This window comes from Lupinus angustifolius, chromosome LG02, assembly GCF_001865875.1.
Source record: "Lupinus angustifolius cultivar Tanjil chromosome LG02, LupAngTanjil_v1.0, whole genome shotgun sequence".
Taxonomy (NCBI): domain Eukaryota; kingdom Viridiplantae; phylum Streptophyta; class Magnoliopsida; order Fabales; family Fabaceae; genus Lupinus; species Lupinus angustifolius.
In genome coordinates this window covers 8,356,183-8,366,372 of record NC_032010.1, presented here as the reverse complement: position 1 = coordinate 8,366,372, position 10,190 = coordinate 8,356,183, and positions in this window count along the sequence as shown.

Below are 10,190 nucleotides of genomic sequence, written 5' to 3'. Positions count from 1 at the left end.
GTTAACCCCAAACACCAAGGTCTGAAATTCTCCTTTTAGTGTATATCCTAAAATGGTAGAATGATGAACACCCTAACCATTGGTGACTCTAATATTGAATGAGTGATGAATGTAAGATCTTAAGAAAAATGTGCTTAACTTGGCAAATAAACTAAGTAGTACAACTACTCCAAAGTTTATTTGTTAAGTGTTTGAAACAAGTAGTTTTATTGACTTGAAATCATTTTTTAGGGGATCAATCTAAAAAGAGCATTAAGTACTTCTCAAACAAATAATATTAACCAAAGCACCAACTTGAATGATTAAAATTCAAACTTTAGAATAAAAGAAGAAGTAGAAATACATAATCAACTTACAAATGAAATTGTTAGGAGCATGAGCCATCCATCCAATGATTGGATGCTTTTGAGTTCCAAATGAGAGTAACAAATTGATTTTTGCATCTCATTTGCCTTCTCCTTTTCTCCTCTTGAATTATATGAAAAACTACTCTAAAAACTACCTAAAATGAAAGGAAAAGAAGAGGAATCAACTAGGAAGAATTGAGAATAAATTTACAATGTTTTTCAAATGAGAATTTTGTGCCTTTTTATAGGCCAAGGTGCTGCATGCCCAGCTGCCTTGTTTGGTAGCTAAGTTGCTCACTTTTGGCCCCTATGAAGAGCCACTTTGGCCCCTACTTGACACCTATGGCGGGCTAGGTTACATGCATGGTGACACCTACACCTTCTTCCCATAGCCTTATGTCATCCATGAGGTCATGTTCTTGGCCTTTAAGCAAAGAAAAAGTAAGATGTTCCATGAATTGACCTAAAAATCACTTTTCTGGTGCGCCAGCTGCTTAGCACACCTGGTTCCCCGCTAAGCTGCTTGTTTCAGCAACTTAGCTGACCTGGTTCCCCGCTCAACTGCATGTTTCAGCCACTTAGCTGACTAGTTCCACGCTAAGCAGCCTGTTTCAGCAGCTTAGCTGACTTGGCCTAGTGCTTGGTGCTGACTGACCTGGTGGTGCTTGGTGCCTGCCTGACCTGGCTGGTGCTTGGTGTCTGGCTGACCTAGCCTAGTGCTTGGTGTATGGCTGACCTGGCCTGGTGCTTGGTGCCTGGCTGACCTGACCTGATGCTTGGTGCATGGCTGACCTGGCCTGGTGCTTGGTGCTTGGCTTGGCTGGACAGCTTTGTGCTTGATTTCTTCATGGTGAAGCAACCTTTTTTCCTTTGGTTTGTTACTTGATTTTTGTTGGTTGCTTGGCACTTTTGGGCTGTTTTCTTTAAGTAAAGGTAAGCATTTGATTTTTTCAAGTTGTTTGGCCTACCTTAACATAGGTTTCTTCAAGATGAAGAAAGCTACCTTTCTTCAAGGCTAAGTAACCAAATTAAACACATAGCTTGCCATGCTTTAACTTGATTACTTTTAGCAATTCATTTTGAGCTTTTGTCTTGAATTCTTATTCATCTTTGAATTTATTCTTTAATATTCAATTTCCTACAAAATTCAAAGAAAACTTGGACAAGAACTAATAAGGAACTAATTTATTTAATTATGCAAAATTTACCTAAAAGTGTTAATTTAAGTTGGTTTTCTACAATTTGCATAGGATAAGTGCCATAAAATGATGGTGAAAAGTGTATATTTTTGGCACTTATCAATAAGCTACCTACATAACTACAAGTTTTGAGCTACTTTCACAAGTGTCAAGCTACAAGTTCATAGCTACCACCTAGAAGCTCAAAACTACAAGTTAATTTTGCTGAATAGACCGTATGACAAAATAAAAAATACATAATTTTTTTTTAAATTTAGTTTTGAATCATTTTTACAAATAAATTAAAATACAAAAATATAAGTTTCACGTATTCACAAGCTAAAAACTGGCCTTATATATTAGAATAAGTTTCCACCCTTTTTAATTAGTCTATTTAAAGTATATATTTGACATCATCTTATCCTTCTCATTATTTTTTGCTCTCTTCCCTTCCCTTATTATGGTATCTATCGAGTCTTTCTTTGTCAAAAAAATCATATTAGTTTTGTTATTAAATTATAGAAAATGGCATTTACCATAATTTAGTTCTCAATCTTGTCTAGGCATTTAGATAAAAAAAAAATTATTTGTTTCACTTTCCTCTTAATTTCCTATCATTGATAGACTAAGTTGATAAAGAACTATTTAATCCAAAGGGCCAACTTAGTATTATGCTTATGTATTTTCAGGACTGGCATACACATTTACACTATGTGAATAAGAATTATATTAGTCCAGTATATCCATATTGTGGTTTATATGGCACGTTTGCTAATATGAGAATGTTACACAATGACATGATAAGTAGAAATACATCAAAAAAACACAAATGAGTGTATTTAAAAAATGTTTGAAGTTATCTACAAAGCATTCTCTTTTCACTTCAAATGCAAAAGGTGCAACTCACTTGATATGTTTCACATTAAAATTAAGTTTTAACCTCATATTTGACAGTGTATATGTTATTTACATACCTTGCCTATTTTTTATATATGAATTTAAAAATACATCTACTTCGCAAAAATAAAACGATATCTTCAACTTGGAGTGTTGATACTTTCTAGGGAAAATATACATACATGGTATAGTTTGACCGATTATCTACCACTTTCGCGTAAGTTTTGTAAAATTTACGAAAGTGTCACATATTTTATAGAACCTATGTTCGCCATGCCCGAGTTCATTATTTTTTAATTTTGTTTTGCATGACTCATGTCTTCCATGCACAAGTTTCTTTTTTCGGATTTCATGGACTCGTACCTTCGTGCACAAGTCCTTATTGTTTTCATTTTTGTTGGACTTGTTCCTGCCACACATGAGTTCTTCACACTTATCTCTCTTCCAGAAATCATGAGTGGCATCTACGAGTTCACTCCCCTCGAATCTCATATACATGTGTACTTCAAGTTACCCTAGGTTAAGGTTTAAAATTTACCAATAACTTGGTGAGGAATGTTAAAAGGCTTAAAAAATTACAAATTTAGCAAAAACAACATTTATAAGAAATTGTAGTAATATACTAAAATCCCTAATTATTATCAATGACATCTATTATATGATGAAGTGACACACTGAGGAGGCTTACTCGTGCGAGGTGGAAGAACTCTTAATTATTGTTGAGCTTGTTCAAGGATTTCTTTGGTTCTTCCCTTACCACATCTGGTAAGTTGTTTCTCTTTTTCCTCCTCCTCCTCATCACTATTTTCAATATCATAAATATTGTTTTATTCTAGTTGTGATAATATAGTAGGACGTAAAATTCTTTTGACCAATATGCCAATATTTGTGTGTTTGAACATGTAGCAAACATAGATGGTAGTGATCCTTAATATTGAGAACATTGTCCTAAATGGGAGAATGGGTAGCTAGTTGGAAATATTGTGAATGTTCTCAGTGCAGATGAGGTGATGGAGTTTGTTCCTGAGAGCAAACCTCTATTTGACTTGTACATTCATATTGAGGTTGAGACTCGTATACAAAAATATTAAAATATATAGCAGGAGGAGCTTTAGGTTAGGAAATGTTTAAGGTTGTAGGATTTAGATCAACTAGGGATGGAAATTAAAACTGAACTCGTGAGTACTCGCCCGAACCCAATTCGAGTTTAACGGAGAAAACCCAATGTGATTGGGTTCGAGTATTACCTGAGTTCAACTTTCGATTTAAAGTTTGCTAAAGTTGATACCTACCCTGAACCCATCCTGAATCCGATTAATACATATATAAAACCTACATACATACAAATATATATATATATATATATATATATATATATTTGACATATATATATAGAACCTATATATATATATATATATATATGTATATATATATATAAACACATGTTTTAGGCAGGTTCCAATCAGTTTGGGATACCCGAAACCCGATAGGTTCGGGAATGATATCATTATTTTTAACATCGTTTAATTCAGTTCAATTTGGGGTTTTGGATTTCGGGTTCGGGGTTGGGTAAGCACAAACCCGATTTCAATCAACCTCGTTGCCATTCCTAAGCTCAACCAATGCCTTCAATAAATCTTTACAAGCAAAATTGATGTCATTTATAATTTCTATGAGATTATTATAAGCATGAGGAGGAGCAGTTCGTTCACAAAGCGTTGCAAAGTTGAACTATAAAAAATATATAAGAATGTGAGCTACTGAATTAAATGAATATAATAAAAAATATAATTAATAGAAAAAACTTATTGCTCCAACAGAATATGCTCTGTGTGGAGATATATATTTAATTCTCCATTGTAAGTACAATAGCATATACTATGGGGAGTGATACAAAGGATCGGAATATCATCAACCATGTATAGTTCTCAACTAGTCCACATTTCAATCCACCTTTCATGCTTGTGTGGTCAATAATGGTCATTCTTTCCACGTAAGTCTATCTTATGTAGTTTATCGAAGTTTGGTGGATCTTGTGAGATTAGTTGTTGCAGCTCAAATTGTCTCATAACCCAATCAACAAGATGTCATTCAATAATTGTGAAACAAATCAATGGCAATATGCTCGGGAATATTAGGTACTCATCCCCTAATATTCATGGTCTTGTACGAGTGCACAAAAATGATAAAAAAGTTAGTATATTTTATATGATATTTAGAAAATGGAAAGAATAATAAATTGTATTTAGATTCACTTGATCAACATGCAAATAATAATCTAACATTACACGAATGGTATTGGCTGCATACCTAGGAATATTGGTGGTGGTCAGATATTGTTACTACATGTGTGACATAATTACATATAAGTTAGTATATAAATAAAATTTGTAAGTAAATGCTTCTAATTTTTTTAGTAAATAAAATTATACATTTTAACCAAAGGATAAAATTGTTGTGTGTTGTCTACAATCTTGGTGCAAGAATTGAGATGTAGTCATATGCTCATGACTGAAGTAGTAATAGACATCCTCTGATGTCTTTTGTTCGCTAATTGTTACTACACGACAAATTCCTCGATACAGACAAGTCAAAACAGTTGATCCCCAAATGCATTGAAATGTCTCTGATAGATCATCGAGCAAAGAGAGATACATCTGGTAGACATAGGACCTTGATGTATCTGACATGAGAAATCATTCTATCATTCTCAGAACTGACATTGGTAGTCAGCATTGGGGGAAAGAATTGGCACAGGTAGCCATATTGTGAGCATTTCAAGAACAGACATTGATAGTCAGTATTGTGGGAAGAGAATTGGCACGGGTAGCCATATTGTGAGTAATTTCGTGAATTGGCACTGGTAGCTATATTGTGGTGGGTGTATTTGAGATCGGTTCTTACAGTGCAGTGAGAATTCGATAACAGATATTTGAGCTGTTTTATCCTGGGGACGGCATAGTTGATAGTCTGCTTGCACATTTTGGGCAGTGCCACGAAACGTCTTAAAGAGAGCGACCTGGTCGTGACTCAACTAGTAAGTATTATTTCGTGCCATTTAGAATTGCTGCAAGCTACAGTTAAACAATTTTAAGACTTTTCGACTACAATGACATTCATAGATAATATTACTGGACCGAACAACTATGACATGAACAAGCTATTTCGGTTTGATAGAACAAATTTCAAATGTTGGCAACATAAGATGAAATTTTTCCTCACTATGAGAAATGTTGCCCACGTTCTGAAAACCGACATCAAAGTGGTGTCGGATGAGGCTGAAAAAGAGGAAAGGGATAAACTAGCTATTGAAATAGCTCTCTGGAACGAAAGTGATTACTTATGTAAGAACTTCATTCTGAATGGGTTGTCTGATGATCTGTATGATTACTACAACTTATACAAGTATGCCAAATTAATTTGGTATGCACTTGAGAAATAAAGAAATATGATACCGAGGAAGTTAATAAATAATATATGTCATTTATAAGAGAATGTATGATTATTATTATATGCAAATAAAAATATTGTATTAATATCTGAGTATAATATATAATTACTACTATCATTACATTAATTTACATCGTGTTATATATACCTATATCTAGTCACAATGTATAGAATCATTCCACAGAAACAAATCAAACAATGGTACCCAAAATCATTACAATCGTTTATTTGGCTTGGAAAAGCCAAAAGCTAGGTTCTGTTGTTGAACACAATGTTTCACACGGTGAGCACATAGTGAGACAAGACCTGTCTCGTCATTACAGATCACCCAACAAATAATATCACACTAGAAAACACTATGAATTCATTGAGTGACATGACCATTTGGCCTTTATCAGGAAATCTTATTCCTTGTTTGTTCCAGTTTTAAATTGTATTTCACAATTACAATATTGATCACAATATTATGATTTCATCTGTATTTACAATAATATTGTCATTATATTTTTCACAATTATAACATTAATTTAAAACATATCTAATAATATTAATGCTACAATGTCTTTCTTCTCTTTGCATGAACATATTATTACTTAGAAATTAAGTAGCTTCTCTAAACTTTTATTTAGAAGGGCAACGAAACTGGAAGAAAGAAAAAGGAAAATGCTTCCTACACTCATATTAACGCCTCATATTGTTTACATTTGTTTGGTGACACAATTAAAGTGTAGATGTACAAAGAATTGTATCTCACCATACTGTCACATTAAGTCTCTCTTTAAGGACAGAATTAGAGTGAGAGAAAATGGTGGGAGAGATTAAAGAGAAAGAGGTAATTTCTCTTCTTTAATGGTGAAGTCTTTCTCATCTACTTTGGTGAGAAAGTGGAGAGAGAATGAAGGTTTTCCATGAAATGTTAAATGTGTTGTTCATTTTTTTACTTTCTCTAATTGTTGGTTTTAAATACTACTAAACATGAAGTCTCTTGGATATAAAAATAGTAATTAAAAAATTAATTAAAACATAATAAAATATATATATATATATATAGTAAAATCTATAATTTAAAATTATAATATTTATTTTTAATTAATAATAAAACAACATTTTTCTCTCTTTTCTTTATTTTAGAGACATTGTTATTCTTCAAAGCATAACAACATCTAACTCTTGTCAATTTTTATCCAACCAAATAAAAAAATAAGAGAAGAAAATATATATTTCTTTTATTTTCTTCCATTCTTTTCTTATACTAAATATTACAAAAATATACTCTATTTTTATTTTTTCTCTTTCTCCTCGTTCTCTTTCTTATATTTTTATATCTTCTTATTTTCTCACATACACCCAAATAAAGCATAGAATTTTAGGTGCATGTGTTTGAAAGATTAAAATGAAGTATACTCCCCCATATGTAAAAGCTTCCCCCTGCAAATTAATTATGTATGTACCACTTCAAATTTCAAAGTGCATGTAGGACCGTTGCTAATAAAAATGAGTCTTATATTCATCAAAAAAATTTAATGTGAATTTATTCTAAACCGCATTCATAATCTACTAATATTACTAATATGAGAAAATTATATTTGAGTGGGATAGAATTATTATAATGGACAAGGTTAATTTTATGAAATTTCAAAATCATTGTTTGAACAAATTATCAAATTTTACATTCAAATATCCCTAAAATTCCAACTATCTTATTTCTTTTATATTGTCAGCTAGGGGTGGTAATGTGGGTCGGGCCGGTCCGTATTGTTAAAAGAGCTCAAAATGTCAGTTCGGCCTATATTTTGCAGGGCTGGCAGGCTGGCCCATTTCCCCCCTCCAAAATGTACATAATAAAAGCTTTTAGACAAAAATAATCAACAAACTTGATAAATGTATTTTAAAACAAAAAATCACAAACATAAGTCTACAATATTACAATAACAACATAACATTTTAGCTTAAAACTTGTAAATTCTAAAGAAGAAACCAACATAGTCTTAAAGTTTTAGACTATTAGTTCACAATAAAACTTCTAAGTCATAAATTTCAATTTTTAAATATTAGATGCTCTGTTGGAAGAAGATGCCTCAACTTTTCTATTATTATCACCATCAACGTCTTTGAAATCTTCTTCTTCATCATCATCTGCATTATGTATATGATTAAATTAATATATGCTTATAAGAATAAATAAATAATTAACTAACAAATATATGATAACTGTACTGAAAAAAATAAATAACCTTCACAAACAAAACCATTCAACCAATTCCGAGTACAAATCAAAGCTTCCACATTTTTTGATAAAAGTCGACTTCTATACTTGTTAAGAACATGTGAACCAATGCTAAATGCAGATTCAGATGTAACAGTTATAATAGGAATACAAAGCAAGTCACGAGCCATAATTGATAGCTCTGGAAATCGACTTTTATTTTCTTTCCACCACTGTAACACATCCAAATCATTGTTATCTTTAAAATTTAAAGATACCTCGTCCAAATAAAGATCAAGTTGTGACTTTCCCATTTTTGTGTCAAGTTGTGTCTTGTGCCTATCGAGTTCCTATTAAATATTTCAGAAATAAAAAATATTAATAACAAATATAATTAAACCATTAATTCATAAAAGTATAAAATACTTACATCAAACATATGCTAAGAGAAAAGTAGTTTAATGGTTTGTGGCTTTTGCACAATGCCAGTTGCTACGCCCCACACACAATGTCACATACTTTAGTTTTTTTATTTTTTAACATGGCCCGCCGGGACAGCCCGGCCCGGTCCTCCTTGGCCCGTCTAAAAAACGGGCTACTAAAATGGGCTGAATATGGGTTTTTGGGCTAAAATCCTCAGTCCGGCCTGCTAAAAATAGCTATCCGAACGGGCTGGCCCGTCGGGCCAAGCCCATATTGCCACCCCTATTGCCAGCCACATGAACCCTAAACTAAAACTGTAAAACTTAAGAGTAATTTTTAATTTTGACCATTTATAATTTCATAGATACTAAATTAGTTCCTAATAAATTTAAATTACGATTTTGGTTCCTAACTTTTAAAGCATAAACTCACATTAGTTCTTTTGTTATCCATGTATGTTAACATTAACAGAATCACTAACGTACAGGTCAACTGCGCAAATGGCAATTTCATGTTGGAAAAATTTGTCAACTCAACAAAACGACATCATTTTAACTTAAAATAAAATTCATATATAAAACAATGTCATTTTGTTTCATCTTCTTCCCTTCACAAAATCCAAGAAAAAACACTCCTTTAATTTGTTAAGATTTTTATAAGCACCATATTCGTCCTCACTCACAAACGAAATTTTGAACCCAAAATCATATTTCTACCTATGAGAAATGTGGTAATGTAAGTTTTCAGACCTTGAAACATCACAACCAATATAATAAAAGTAACTATGATATATCCAAAAATATATAACCCATCACTTACAGAATACCTAGTTGTATGATTTACATTCTGTTTGGTGTATAAAAGAAAAGGGAAAGAAAGAAAAGTTCAGAGAAGAAAATATATAGAAAATGATGTGATTTTTTAGTTGTTTGGTATGATAGAAAATGAAAAGAAAATAAAGAAAAAATAATATAATTATTATTAAGAATAACATTTTTTGTACCATCAAGAGTATCTCATCACTCTATGATGAGTAAATAACTAATATCTTTCATGGTGTGTGATTGCCCCTTCTAATAAGTGTCTACCACATGAACCGAACCCTTGATATTTTGGTCTTTCTGTGGATCTAATGAGATTTAGACCATTAAACTAACACATTATTTATTAATAATTATATTGACATGCATGTATTAGTTTGTTTACTTTGAAATTTTAGGAAATTATCGACATTTATATGTGTGCCTAACATGAAATACAATTTTTTTTAATATATAGGGAGTTAGAGGCGAGAAAATGTGTTATAATTTTCTTGGACAAGAATTTGACGTCTCAAAGTATGTCCTAATCCAATGAAAATATGTCATGTCAATTAAAAAAATTAAATATTCGTAATTTTTTCTATTTTTTCGTCGTCGTTATTGGTTTGGGACATGATTTATGATATACTCTGAGAGAGTTGATCTTGATCCAATTTTTTCTACTTATTTTCCTCCTAATATCTGAGAGAAAACAAAATAACATGGGTCCCACCATTTTTTCTTTTCTTCCTTCTTTTCTATGCAATCAAACAATGGAAAATATTTTTCATTCTTCTCACTTTCTTTCCTTCATTTTTTCACCCCAACCAAACATAACTTTAAGGGTTAGTTTGGAAGTTAGATTTTGAAGGGGAATGAAAGGAAATAG